Source organism: Pleurodeles waltl, chromosome 2_1 (assembly GCF_031143425.1).
Source record: "Pleurodeles waltl isolate 20211129_DDA chromosome 2_1, aPleWal1.hap1.20221129, whole genome shotgun sequence".
NCBI classification, from domain to species: domain Eukaryota; kingdom Metazoa; phylum Chordata; class Amphibia; order Caudata; family Salamandridae; genus Pleurodeles; species Pleurodeles waltl.
The window spans coordinates 152,827,327-152,842,537 of NC_090438.1; positions in this window are offsets into that span (position 1 = coordinate 152,827,327).

Consider the following 15,211-nt stretch of genomic DNA (forward strand, 5'->3'; position numbering starts at 1 on the left):
TCATTGTTACACCTCCTGTAGGGATGCATGCATTTTAATGTATTCCCAGGTTTACCGCTCATATTAAACCTAAATCCATGGGTGGATTTGTGTGAACCTCCATGCTCCACCCATGGAACACCTCCAGCGGGGGAGGGAAATGCAAGGTAACAACTTGTGCTGCCTTAAGAACTCCATATTTACCAAGGTGGCCTTGCATGGCTTGGTAAATGTCATTCTATGCTTTGTGTCACCCTTGTGCCCCCTTGCATGGCACAAGGGCAACACAAAACCATGATAAATATGCAGCTAAATATTTTAAAGTCTCTATCTCACTGCTCAGGGTGGTTCTTATTCAGTGTCAGTTCTCAGAGCTGAACCACTCTAAAAACAATTTTGGGACTTGTTCATTTAAAAATAATCTTCCTCAATGTCATCGGTATCTTATTCTTCTGATACTATGGCTAGGTATATTTTCTATTTGGCTCTCTACTTCAAGTTTCTCAAAACCTCTCAATGCTGCACAGTGCCTCAATTTGCAAGATCTATTTCTTGGAATGTCTTCAGCTGTCTCTTTTTCAGCTGCAGTCTTTTGATTTTTGCCTTCTTCAAGTATTTGACTCAAACTTGAACTTGCACTTTGATCAAACTCATCTCCTTCTGCTTTTTCCACAGTGAATCTCTTTCTTCCAATAGGGGTCATTTTCCCTTTGATTTTCATCTACAATTTGTCACTGCTTTGATGAGAGACTTATTTTTCTTGCTGCCACTCATGATTTGCTCTTTTTGCATTGTAGTAGTTCTCATCTCTGACTGCTCTGTACAATGACTTCAGGAGTTTATCTATAATTTCGGTCACCTGAAAGCTTAGCACTTCACCAGTTTCAGAAAAATCTTCAGCCCTCTCTGGAGTCACGTTGCAAACTTGGAGTAGGTCTTAAACATGATCAGCAGACTGTGCATTTTGATAATTTGTTTCTCTTACTGTTTTCATGTGAGCAGTGTGGGTCCACTGAGGCACAACCTAGAAACTTGACAGCACTTTACTAACAAGGCCTTCTCTGTCATTCATTGAGACAGTCTTTGCAAACACATTTTCAAAATACCACTCAATCTACAGCATGCAATCCATTGCAGGGTACATCCTTATAACCTTCTGCTGTCATGTTCACCTGATGAGAGACAGAGTTCACCATACCAGCCAGACGTTTGAAATAATCTAAAATGATGTCATCAGTTAATGAAACTAGCGCAGATGGAAATATGTGGGCAAGTCTAATTGCTCTGTCCAACTCCACTTTGTGAGGAGGTAAGCCTGCTTTCTTGTCAGGAGTACTTCCCATAGCTCATCAGAGCAAGGGAAAAAGCATCGGGCAACTTCAGACCGGTTGAAGTACAAACATTTGCCAGTTTATTAATGAGAGTGCCATTTGCATGCTCCACTAAACCTGAGGATTGTGGCTGTCAGCTGTAAGGAAATCTCTGCTTGATCTCAACACCTGTGTGGTTTATCTATAACCTAATTCTTGAAGTAGGCACCAAAGTCAGTCTCAATAGAAGTCAGAGCCCAAATCTTGGAATCAGTGCTCTCAACAACAACTGTAAGACTGTCTGCTCTCTTGGTGGGAACAGCTTCAACCCATTTGGCGAACACACAGACAATTAACAATTAACAAGATATATTTTAAACCATTACCTTGTGGCATCTCATTAAAGTCTGATTGTAGTCTTGTAAATGCGTCATCTGATTTGCCAATGTGATTCATAACCGTACCAGTTTTCTTGCCCTGATTATTTAAATTATGAATCAAGAAACAACTACACACATTTTCAGCAACATGTTGGAATCCTGCATTTTCCCAGTAGCTCCTAAAAATCCAAACCAAGCTATATCTTCCTGCATGAGTTTGATTATGCAAATATTTACACATGGGCTGCAATAGTGAGTCTGGCAGGACATATTTCTGTTTTGAATTTACATACAAATCCTGATAATTCTTTAAATCCTGATAATTCTTTATATAGTTCAATTGTTTTAATTGATTTTCAGGAGCATCTTCCTGCAGGTTCCTCAGTGCACTCAAAGATGTTTGCATCAAATCAATAAACAAACAATTTATATTATTCAAATCCTTGTAATATTAGTTGTGAAATCATCACTTCCATTCTCTTAAAAAATTGACTCTTTCTGTAAGGCACAATACCTTTCCATCTGATCTGTGTTTCAGTTCTTGCGTAGTTTTTTTGGAACTCTGCAGAATTCCCCGGAGCAAAACTCAGCGAGTTCCACCCAGGCCTAATTGGTTCCCTATTGTAACTATATCATTACCAGTCATATGGACTGTTCATTTAACAATAGCTACCTCTTTTCACTTTTGAATTGCTCCCAACAAATCAAATATATACATGCTGTTTTTAGTTGGAGCACCGGAAGATCTTGGTTGTGTGCATAATTCGGACACTTCTGTGAAGTCATGCTCTAATCCTTAATCATTTTCAACTTCTCTGTCTTCACAGTTCTTGCCAGTAACTGGAAGCAGAATTGCTGGATTCAGGAGATTACAACCTCAAATGGAAATAGGCTGTTCATAATGTGTCAACCTATTGTTTGTTATGTGCTGTGTTGTTGTATTAGTTAAAATGATCTCTACAGAATGAGGGACATAAACAGTTAAAGTATTGTCCATCACAGTTCCTCCACTTTAGTCAATTGCAAACAGTTGTAAGTGATTTCAAGCAACCTGGATGACTTACAGCTACTGGATCCTACACACCTAAAAGATATGCCATTCGGAGTATAGATACTCTATGTTCCTGAGTGAGAATTGAATGTGCACAACCTAGGAAAGTAGCATCTTTCTGACATAATTACCCACACCTTTCGCATGGTGTCAGTGTTTTTTGACTGTACTACACTGAGATCCTGCTAACCAGGACCCTAGTGTCTGTGCTTTCTCCTCTAACTTTGGTTACTGGTAAACGTTTTATACCCATAATTAGCATACTGGTGCACCTGTGTAACACCCTATTATATGGTAGTTAACTACCCAGGGCATTGGTACACCAGGGTCGCCCATGGGAGCCCATGCAAACTCTGTCTGCAGCAAAAACACAAAAGACAACAATTTCTATAATTAGGTGCGTATTCCTCAAGTTTTCAATTCATACTATATATATTAGTGGTGCTCATACACCATAGTACATCTGTTGCCAACATGTACATACTGGAATCAAAAAGGCTAAACCAGTTGATCATAGAGACAAAAAAAATAGTGGGGCACACCATAACTTAATTATTAAACATGTGACTATAGGAGATGAGTAATACAATCAAATAATTTGATATAGTGTAAAGATATGTGAGGAAATAAAATAAGAAATTAATAGCATGAATGTCTGGGTGTTTGTTACCCTAATTGATTGGTAACCACAATAAGAATCTATATATCATAATTAAGTTATAGATCTACATATTTATAAATATACAATCCAATACAAATAAATGACACAAACAATATAAAAAACCATATAAACAAACATTTCATTCCATAGAAAAAAATTAGATCTCAGATGTTCCAATTTTGTAAAGCCTCAACCAGTGGATTTGAACTTCAGCCGACACGTGTTTCGTCCTGTCTCAGGACTTTTTCAAGGCTGATGAAACTGTAATACAAGAAAATTATATTAAACAGCTTCTTCCATAAATCTGATAAACCACATACATTTACTAAAAATACTGACATTAAGATCACCAAATGCAAAAATACACTGTAATAATTAATCTAAAAGATAAACACCCAGTGTCCCATAAGCATCATTTCTTTGCAATATTTGAACAGCAAAAGTATAAAGAAAAAAGTGCTCCAACACCGGTGTACCCATGCAAAGTAAGAAACAAAGCTCAAAAAAGGAGATCATGTGAAAAATATATTCCATAGACCATAATTATATATACAACAGTGAAACGGGCAGTACTTCACAGACCCTAAAGTCCCATAGAGCAAAGGTCCTAAATGCCAAATGTACCTTATTTACAATGTATATCGTAAATCCTAAAATAACGAGCTGAAAGAGGGAATGAGAAATGTGTCACATTATCACTTATATGTATTAACCTATATGTGACCAAGGGACACACATACACCAACCTTGCAAATTCCTCCACAATAATTACAACAGGATCCCAAATCGCCACAGGTCCAATTCTAAATTTTCACAACGGAGACTCCAAGGTTTGAAGGAGATATGACCTATAGCCGTACGAGTGGCATATATCTGGACAAAATCAGCAGCTGAAAGATCCCAATCTACATTGAAATCAAAATACTGCAAATATCAATATTTGTTTTTCTGACAAATCAATCTAATAATTGATCCACCAAACCATATATATCCAATGTAGACTTGTCCAATCAGAACCTGATATCTCCAGACATTAAATTCCGATAATTTTTACATTTCAGTATCATGTCTACACATTCCATCACAATCTGTATCTACTACAGTTAATACTTTCTACAGCATTATACATATCTATGTATATATTATATATACAAAGACCTATCCCCAATCTGTCCAAACAATACAGATGAAAGAGTATATAATGAACCTATCCAGCCTATCTTGTGTATCTGAGAAACTCATTTATACTTATAAAACAATAGAAGTATGTGATGCACTGACGAGTATGTGCCCCAAGTGTTGGCACGTAAGCGTTTTGACCTACATTCTATAATTGAAAAAGAGAGAAAGAATGCAGAAAATAACGCTCTCCAGCTTTAAATACCTGTGTCGCTTAGCCTCTATTTGAGATCCCATACTGCATTTTTCGTGCATCTGACCCAGGATACTTTGCATTGACATGGGAGATGTACTGGTCTGCCAGGCACACTATCTGCACATTCATGTAGTGAAAGCTCTTTCAATTTCTGAACACCTGTTCATTTCTCCGGGGGCGGGGGTGGAAAATGCAATATGTGTACCATCAATAGCCCCAATAATGTTGGGGATATGTCCCATTGCATAGAAATCAGCTTTCACTGTGGCCAAATCCTCCACTTGGGGGAAAACGATGTAGCTGCACATGTGTTTAATCAGGGCAGACAACACAGTGGTCAGCACTATTGAGAACATTGGCTGTGACATACCTGCTGCCAAACCCACTGTCACTTGGAAGGAGCCAGTTGCCAGGAAATGGAGCATTGATAGCACTTGCACAAGAGGGGGGATCCCGGTGGGGTGACGGATAGCAGATATTAGGTTAGGCTCCAATTGGGCACGCAGCTCTGTGATTTTGGCCCTGTCTAGTCTATAGGTGAGGATAATGTGCCTGTCCTCCATTGTTGCCAAGTCCACCAGGAGCCTGTACATGGGGGGATGTCTCCATCTCCTATTCATCTGCAGCTGTTGCAACCTAGGGGGCAAAACGGTGAGCAGCTGGTCAGTTCCCCATATTTCAAAACACTACACTTCATTGCATGTTATATTGTTGTATAGGCCCAAATGGGGCTTATGTGTACTGTGACGCAGTTTAGGTGCTATGGCCTGCCCCCCCTGAAATGGCATCTGCCTGTCTTGTTAGGAGGGACATGTGGAAATAGGGTAAATCCGCAGACTTTGTGCGCTGTTGTGGGAGGCGGTCGAAAACCTCTGTCCAACTCCTCATTGGTTACAATTGGGCCCTATGGGTTACAGTGGCCAATGGTGATGTACACTGGCGGTGACGATACGCACCGCCGCGGACGTGACCGACATTTTCTATCTGTTCTATCACTTGCTACCTGACCTTCAACAGGAGAGGACCTACACTGCATGTGCTGCTGTGATCTATGTCTGGAACCGACCATGGCTTATGTCACTGGGGAAAGGGCCCCCGCCTTCACCACGGCAGAGTTGGAGAGACTGGTGGATGGGGTCCTACCCCAGTACCGAATGCTGTATGGGCCTCCAGACCAAAAGGTGAGTACACCGGGAGCACGATGCATGGGGCATGAATGCATGGAGTGGTGTGTATTAAGGCATCGTGTGGGGGGGTTGGTGGAAGGGCACTGGGCAGCGTGCTGCATATATGGTGGGCCATGTCTGTGCGGAAGGGGATGTAAGGGCTATGGTGGGCCATGAGTGTAACAGGCAGGACGGTCTGACTGATACCTTCTCCTATGTGTATTTCTCTGCAGGTTAGCGCCCATCAAAAAAAGTGCATTGCCTGGTGCGTAGGGCTCTTTCCTGTGTGTGTGTGTGTCATGTACGCCAACGGTGGTGTTGTTGCCACCATTGACCAAGTGTATTCTTTGTCGCTTCCTCCCCTTTTTGTTTTGTCACTGTGTCCTTATGTGCATTAGCATCATCTGGCGGAGGAGCAGAGGCACCGGTGATGGGGAGAGCTGCATCCCACAGGGCCCAAGAGGTGAGGACACCAGTGGGATGGAGGGTGAGGGGAGCAGCACGGCAGGCCCTGGAGGCGACAGTTCGGACAGTGATACCTCTTCCAATGGAAGCTCCCTGGTGGTGGTGGACACATCTGTGCCTACCCCAACTACAGGTACAGGTGCCATCCCGTACCAGCACCGTGCTCCCAGCAGCCCCTCAGCATGTTTCCTGTGCCCGTTCACCAAGGAGGGTGGGCATCTCCCTTTGCCCAGGCACCTCAGGCCCTGCCCCAGTTAGCCCTACTGCCCTGAGTGAGGAGGCTCTTGACCTCCTGCGATCCATCTCTGTTGGGCAGTCAACCATTGTGAAGGCCATCCAGGGGCTGGGGACCCATTTGCAACAGACATATGCATTCCTGGAGGGCATTCACTCGGGCATGGAGGCCCAACAGAGATCAATCCAGGCTCTGGCCTCCTCCCTGATGGCAGCCATTGTCCCTGATCCTAGCCTCCCCCCTCCAACTTCCTTTACCCAATCCCATTCCCCTCAGCCCCAACAAACACACAGGCAGTCCAGAATGCACACAGGACAACACACAGGAGTGGTTCAGGCAAACACAATGCCCACACATCATCCCACAGGCACTCACCGAAACTCCATCCAGAATCAGACATACCAACATCCACTGCCTCCACTGTGTCCCCCTCCTCCTCATCATCCACCTCCCTCCCAGTAGCGTCTACACTTACACCTGTATGACCTACATCCTCATCCACGACCACCACCACGCCTATCACTACACGCCCCTCACTGGCAGTCCACTTCCTCTTCCTCCACTTCAAAATCTTCACCCTCTTCCTACCCGAAAGTCCCTAAGAAGCTTTTCTTCTCCACCGTTGACCTCTTCCCTACCACTCCTCCCCGTCCTTCACATCGGGCCAGGGTGGTCAGAACCCAGGTGAGCATCTCAGCCACCCAGTCCACGGCCGCAGTAGTGTTGACAGCTACTCCAGGTGGGAGAGGATCCTGGGCACCAGGCAGCCACACTGAAAGGGTGCCTGCACCAGCTGCATCTGGGGAGGGCAAGGAGGCACCACCAAGCTGCTACAGGGAAGGGCAAGGAGGCACCACCAGCTTTGTCTAGAGACGGCAAGGAGGCACCACCAGGCTGCTACAGGGAAGGCCAAGAGGCAATCCCCGGCTGCTGACAGGAAGGGTAAGGGGCCTGCACCAGCAGGCAAAAAGGACAAGAGGCCTGGTGCTGGGACTCATTCGGAGCCCCCACCAAAAACCATAGTGGTTCAGCCATCTGAGGCTGCAGGGGAAGGGCTGGAGCCACCCCCCACCACTGCCAGCACCGACACCTGCACTACCACTGCCACCACTGAGCAGCTGTCACCGCTGGCGGGCAGTGTGTAGTCCTGCATTCCTGGGCTGTTTTCTGACCTGGGCCCTACAAATCCTGTGGGTCTGACACCCAGGTGAGAGACTGTGACCTTGCACTCCACAAAATGTGCATCACAGGGCACAATGCCCCCTCCAGAACCAGTGGTAGAAGCCATCTACTCTCCCCATCCTTCCCAGGGTGAAACACACAGGGGAAGAAGCCATCCACTCACCCCATCCTTCTCTGGATGAAGCACACTGGGCACAATGCCCCCTCCAGAACCAGTGGAAGAAACCATCCACTCACCCCATCCTTCCCAGGATGAAGCACACTGGGCACAATGCCCCCTCCAGAACTAGTGGAAGAAGCCATCCACTCATCCCATCCTTCCCAGGATGAAGCACACTGGGCACAATGCCCCCTCCAGAACCAGTGGAAGTAGCCCCCCACATGAGAGACTGTGGCCTTGCACTCTCCAGGACCAAGCACAGGGCATGTTACCCCCTCCAGAGCATGTGGGCAAATCACCCACTGAAGAGACTGTGGCCTTGCACTCCCCTGGACCAAGCAGTGGGCAAACAACCCACTTGAGAGACTGTGACCTTGCACTCCCCAGGACCAAGCATATCAGATGTTGCCCCTCCAGAGCCAGTGGGCAAACCACCCACTTCAAAAACTGTGGCATTGCACTCCCCAGGACCAAGCAGTGGGCTTGTAGCCCCATCCAGGACCAGTGGCTGAGGTGCCCACCCATTCCCCGTCCCCCTGAGGTGCCTGTGTATTTTCGACCTGATGCCCCTGCAGTGTTCTCTCCGTGTTGTTGCAGGAGTGAGGTGGGGCCTTGGCCCATGTGATGTGGCCCTGTGGCCCAAGGACATTAAGGACTTGGCAGTGTCCCTACATTTGAAAATATGTATATTCGTTTGGATTTTGATACACTTATTCATAGTATATTTTCGTATTACACTCACTTTCTTCAAATCATTTTGTCCTTGCATTATTCCTGAGGGGTACTGGGTGAATATGTAATGTTACTGCATTGGGGCTGTTGCATGTGTGTTTTTCTCTTTTTCCTCCCTCCTCCCTTGTGTGCTAGGCGGCAGTATTCACGTGGTCGTCTACGCCGACGTTGATGTTCATAATGCAGCAGAAAGTAGACGAGAATGGGGAATATGTGCAGCTCGGGCTCCATGGCGTCAAGGTTGTTCCCTGAGTCTCCACAGGTGAGTCCTTTGACTTCTGAGATCTGTTTCCGCCAGGCTTTTGATATCGTTGGCACCGCCCCAGAAAAGGTGGCGGACAGGCTTGTCATAATAGTGTGGGCGGTACATTGTCTTCCGCCTAGCTGTTGGCGGTTACCGCCATGGTGCTTGTTGATTCTGCGGTGGCGGTCGGTGTGTTAACCCCTTTTGTGCCGCGGACGTAATGGTTACGTCCTGCGGCACAGTGCTCATGTGCCGAGGACATAACCATTACATCCTGGGCACTGAACTCAGAGGGAGAGCTAGCGCTCCCTCCATAGGCTTCCCTCCCACCCACCCCCAAAAGGCAGGGGGTGAAAGGGAAAGCCCTTCCCCTTCCACCCCCGGCCACCCCTGACCCCTCCAGTGACATCTGATGACGTCAGCGCGCAAATTTGCGCTTACCTCATCAGAGGCCACTTCCCCATCACGCTGGAAGCTCAGCTTCCAGCGCGATCGGAAGAGAAATGCAAAGCATTTCTCTTCCGATCATGTGATGGGGGACTGAGAGGCTTCAAAGGGAAGGAAAGGAATTTCCTTCCCTTTGAAGACGCTGAGAACATTTCAAAAGCCGGATTCTAAAGCAATCCGGCTTTTGAAATGCCCACTAGACACCAGGGATTAATTTATTATTTGAAATTGGCATAAGGGGAGCAACCCCTTGGGCAAGAGTCACTCCCCAGGGTGGGCAATATTTTTCTAGTCCAGATCGGCTTATTGTTAGGCCGATCTGCCCCCAAGGGGGGCAGACTCCACTAGGTGCCAGGGATCATTTTTTTTATTGTTTTTTGTGTGTGTTTTTTTTTTTTTTTTGGGGAGCGATCCCTTAGGCAAGGGTCGCTCCTTAGGGGGAAATTATATTTAGGCCATTTCTGCCCCCCCTTGGCCTATTTTTATGAGGCCAGTCTGCCCCCAAGGGGGGCAGAAACCACTAGACACCAGGGAGTTTTTTATTTATGCCAAATTCACGGAATGAGAGCGACCCCTTAGGTAAAGGTCGCTCCCTGGGGGGACAAATTTATTTTAGGCCATTTCTGCCCCCATGGGGGGCAGAAACCTCTAGGTGCCAGGGATCTTTTTTTCTTTTTTTTTTGTGTTTCTTTTGTATTTTTTTTAGTTGTTGAGCGACCCCTTAGGCAAGGGTCGCTCCCTAGGGGGAAAATAATTTTTAGGCCATTTCTGCCCCCCTTGGGAGCAGATTGGCCTATTTTTATGAGGCCAGTCTGCCCCCAAGGGGGGCAGAAACCACTAGACAACAGGGATTTTTTTTTTTACGCCAAATTCATGGAAGGAGAGCGACCCCTTAGGTAAAGGTCGATCCCTGGGGGGACAAATTTACTTTAGGCCATGTGGGGGCAGAAACCTCTAGGCGCCTGGGCTAGTTTTTTGTGTGTTTTTTTAGAGATGGGGAGTGACCCCTTAGGCAAGGGTCGCTCCCCTGGGGGGCACCTTGTATTTAGACTATTTCTGCCCCACCTCTAGGCGCTAGGGATACATTTTTTTTTTCTTTTTGTTTTGTTTTTTAGAGATGGGGGCGACCCCTTAGGCAAGGGTCGCTCCCCGGGGGAGGGGGGCAAATTTATTTTAGACCTTTTCTGGCCCCTCTGGGGGCAGATCAGCCTATTGTTATTAGGCCAATCTGCCCCCAGGGGTGGCAGAAACCTCTAGGCGCCAGGGATAATTATTTTTAGTTTTTTGTTTTTTTGTTTTGTTTTTTAGAGGTGGGGAGCTACCCCTTAGCCAAGGGTCGCTCCCCTGGGGGGCACATTGTATTTAGACTATTTCTGGGGGCAGATCGGCCTATTGTTATTAGGTCGATCTGCCCCCAGGTGTGGCAGAAACCTCTAGGCGCCAGGGATACATTTTTTGGTTTGTTTTTTAGAGGTAGGGAGCAACTCCTTAGGCAAGGGTCGCTCCCGGGGGAGGGGGGACAAATTTATTTTAGGCCTTTTGTTATTAGGCCGATCTGCTCACAGGTGTGGCAGAAACCTCTAGGCGCCAGGGATAAAAAAAATATATATTTTTTTGTTTTGTTTTTTATAGGTGAGGAGTGACCCCTTAGTCAAGGGTCGCTCCCCTGGGGGGCAAATTGTATTTAGACCATTTCTGCCCCCTTTGAGGGCAGATCAGCCGATTTTTGTTAGGCCAATCTGCCTCCATGGGGGCAGAAATTACTTAGACACCAGGGATTGGTGTGTGCGTATGCGTGTGTTTTCTTCAAGGGGAAGCCCCTTGGGTAAGGGTCGCTCCCCATGGGGGCACATTATTGTTGGCCATAACTTCCCCCCTTGGGGGCAGATGGGCCTATTTTTGGAAGGCTCAGTTGCCCCCATTGTATAGTTGTATTTTGTAAGTTTGTGCTGCTTTTGCGTCAAAAAATTACGCAAATGTGGTGCTAAAACAGTATAAATATGGGCCTTGGTGCCCTCCTTGCATTATCCACTTTACACCAGCTCAGGAATACCCAGTTCCCGCTCTGGCATGAAACTGCACAAAGGAGAGGGGAGTGACCACCCTCTCTCCAGCTCCTCCCCTAGGTCGGTGCACAGAGCTCTGCCAGGTGGCCGATAGATTCTGCCATTTTGGAAATAAGGTAGGCAGTGGCCTCTCGGAGCATTTGACTGGATAGGCCAGTGACATCCCTTACCCCCTCTAATAGGTGGGTCACTACAGAGAGTGACCAACCCCCTTTTAAGGTTACTTAGGGGCTTTCTTGGTATTCCTTTAAGCCATTCCAGTCTCCTGTTTTCTCAATTAAATCGTTGATATGTAATCAGGCTGATTTTATTAATCTCATCATTTTGTTTTATATTTTTCATTTTACTAATATCAACTTCTAATTCATCAGATAAATCTTCCAATTTATCATGCTCTTCATTAGCACATCTAACTGCTTCTTCTATAAAATACCATATTTAATCAGCATTGTACGTCAACATTCTGTTCAAATCCACATTCCCTTGAAGCATTTCACCAAATTCTATTTTTAGTATCCCAATACAAATGTCTTTAGGAGGTGATTCTACTACCACAAATCTTTCAGAAATTACTTTTGTCTGATCCTCTTGCACCCTTCTTCTACTTGTACTGGACATTGCCATTGTGACTGTAACCTCTGCTGCGGCTCTTGGTACAACTTCAGTAGGGGTTTGTACTGTTGATGTATCCTCTCTTACACCCTTATCAACATCTACAACAATCTGAGTTGCTTCTATTGATCTATCCATAGATCAATGCAGATAGATCAACAAGAATCTATAACCTATATCTCGAGATCTTGAATCTTGAATATGACAACCTACTCAATTCAACCTAACAGTCATTCTTCAAATGGAATTATAATTATGAATGATATTTCAACACCACAGTAATCAATCCACCACTTGAGCCCATGATCATCATTACATTTCCAAGCAACTCAACCTAAAAATAGAAATCCATCATTGAAAACTCATACCTAAAGACACATTCACATGCTCCATTTCTCCTTAGTCATATGTACACTCCAAAAGCACTCAGAAATGCACAGACAGCACAGATTGCTACTCCCACTGAGGGTCTGACACCAAAAAGCTGACAAATTCCTAAGAACTCTTCTTTCCTTCAATCTGGACATTAAGGGCCAGATGTATACTTTTTGACGTAAAACTGTGCTAACACAGTTTTGTGTCAAAACTTTTAGCGCTGGCTACCGTCATTTCTTAACGTCACCCGTGCACCAAATTTATACTTTGATGCTGGGTGGCGCTAAGAGCAGGTTAGAGTAATTTTTCCTGACGCTAACCATTGCGCCTTGTTGTAAGGCAAAATTATGTTAACGCAGGAAAAATGACTCTAATCTTGTTTGCAACATGGAAAAACATTGCAAAACGGATATGTGCCATTTTTCACCACAATAGCATCAAAGAGAAGCACAGAAGGAGGTGCTAAGGAGAACCAAAATGGATCCAAGCCAGGAAATACCCCAGGGAGACCCCACACAACCAGGATCCAGCAAGGAGGACACAGACAAGACTTGGGGGAGAGACAAGAAGAAGAGAAAGGCCCTCGTTACAACTTTGGCGGCAAAAGTCGCTTACGGCCGTGCAGAAGACCGCCAACACACCGCCCCAGCTGCGGAATTCCGCCACGGTCATTATGACCCACAGCTCGGAATCCGCCAAAATCCAGACACCAACACAAGTCCGCCACATGAAAGGTCAGTGATAAACTGGCGATAACAAAACCTCCACCATCACGCCAACAAGAATATGCCCACACTATCAAGCCCCACGAATCCATGCAGCAGTCTTTCAACCGCGGTGTTCCATTAGCGGTACACACCGTCGCGCTAAAAATACACACACATCTACAAAACACAACCACATTGGACAATTCGAAATACACACACCTGATACAGATACACACACCACTCCCACGCATCCAATACAATATAAAACACACACCCACATCACCCTCAAACCCTTACGTCAACAATTGCAACAGAAGGCCAGAGAGAGACACCACCAGAAAGAACAATAGCATCCACAGGCACCCTACACCATCACTCACACAACATCCAAGCACCTCACACAATACACCTCTAAATATCACCCCACACATCACAACACACACCACCCACACATCACCCACACCACCCCATGGCACCGCAAAGACACCCCAGGTTCTCTGAGGAGGAGCTCAGGGACATGGTGGAGGAAATCATCCGGGTAGAGCCACAGCTATTTGAATCACAGGTGCAGCACACCACCATAGCTAGGAAGATGGCACTATGGCGAAGAATCGTGGACAGGGTCAACGCAGTGGGACAGCACCTAAGAACATGGGATGACATCAGGAAGAGGTGGAATGACCTACGGGGGAAGGTGCGTTCCGTGGTCTCAAGACACCACCTTGCGGTTCAGAGGACTGGCGGCGGACCACCACCTCCTCCCCTACAACTCACTACATGGGAGGAGCAGGTCATGACTATACTGCATCCTGAGGGCCTCGCAGGAGTAACTGGAGGAATGGACTCTGGTAAGGCAAATCTTTACTACCTTATTCCCCCCCACCCCACCTGCATGCCATCACATACCCCCACCCTCGCCCTCACCCCCATCACTCCAACTCCTCACGTATGTCCCAATATCACAAACCACGTATCCCAAACCCAAGCCCTGCATGTAACACCAAAGCATGGACACCCATCACCAAAGCATGTCCACTGCACATACCCATACGCCCCCCTAAACCATTATCACACAAGGTCCTACACAGGAATGCAAGCACTGGGGTACAGGGTGACCCACCCATTGCACACACAGATGCAATAATCATGCCTTTACACCCCTGCAGGACCCATACCCAACGTCACCGGACAGGAGGGTCCAACAATGTGCACTCCACCCACAGAAGAGGCCCACAGTGATGACAGCAGCTCTGTCCAACTGGATCTAAATGACCAGCCAGGCCCATCTGGGACCTCTGGACAGTCGGTTCCCCTCACACTGTCACAGGCCACTACAGAGCTTCCCCCCTCTGGAAACAGCAGCACAGCACCCACCCAGCGGGCCCATACCTCTGTCCCCAGGACACGTCAATCAGCAGTGTGTCCACCACTACAGGGAACCCAGGCTAACCCACCACCCCAACAACACCAGGGACCTGGGGGCAGTGGCAGTGGGCACACGGTTCAGGGGACAGAGGCCCAGGAACACAGGGAAACTGGGAGGGCTGCTGTGCGACAGGGGAAGGAGAGGCCCAGGGAACCCACTCTCCACGAGGCCCTCTCCAACATCATGGGAGCCTACCACCATTCCCAGGAGACGATAGAAATAGTACTGGCCAAGTTTCAGGAGCCCAGCGGCTGCAGGAGGAACAGTATCTGGGCTTCAGGGAGGAACTAAAATCCATCAATTCTACCCTGGGCACCATTGTAGGGGTGCTGAAGGAACTTGTCAACACCAGGAGGGACACTGTGGCACAACAAGGGACCCCTGACACTAGCCTGGACGATGAACTGCCCACCACCTCTGCCGGCGCTAGTGAACAGGAGGCACCACCACAGGACCACGACACCAGCACCCCACCCCCTGCAGATTAAGAACCACCCCGCAAACTGTCCCTGAGATCCAGGACAAAGACAGAGAACAATGCCAAGACCCCCGCCAAGAAATTAGACAACCCTGATTTGTCATCCTTCTGTCCCACTTTGTCACCCTGTCCATACTTAAACTGTCCCAGCTCCACTTCC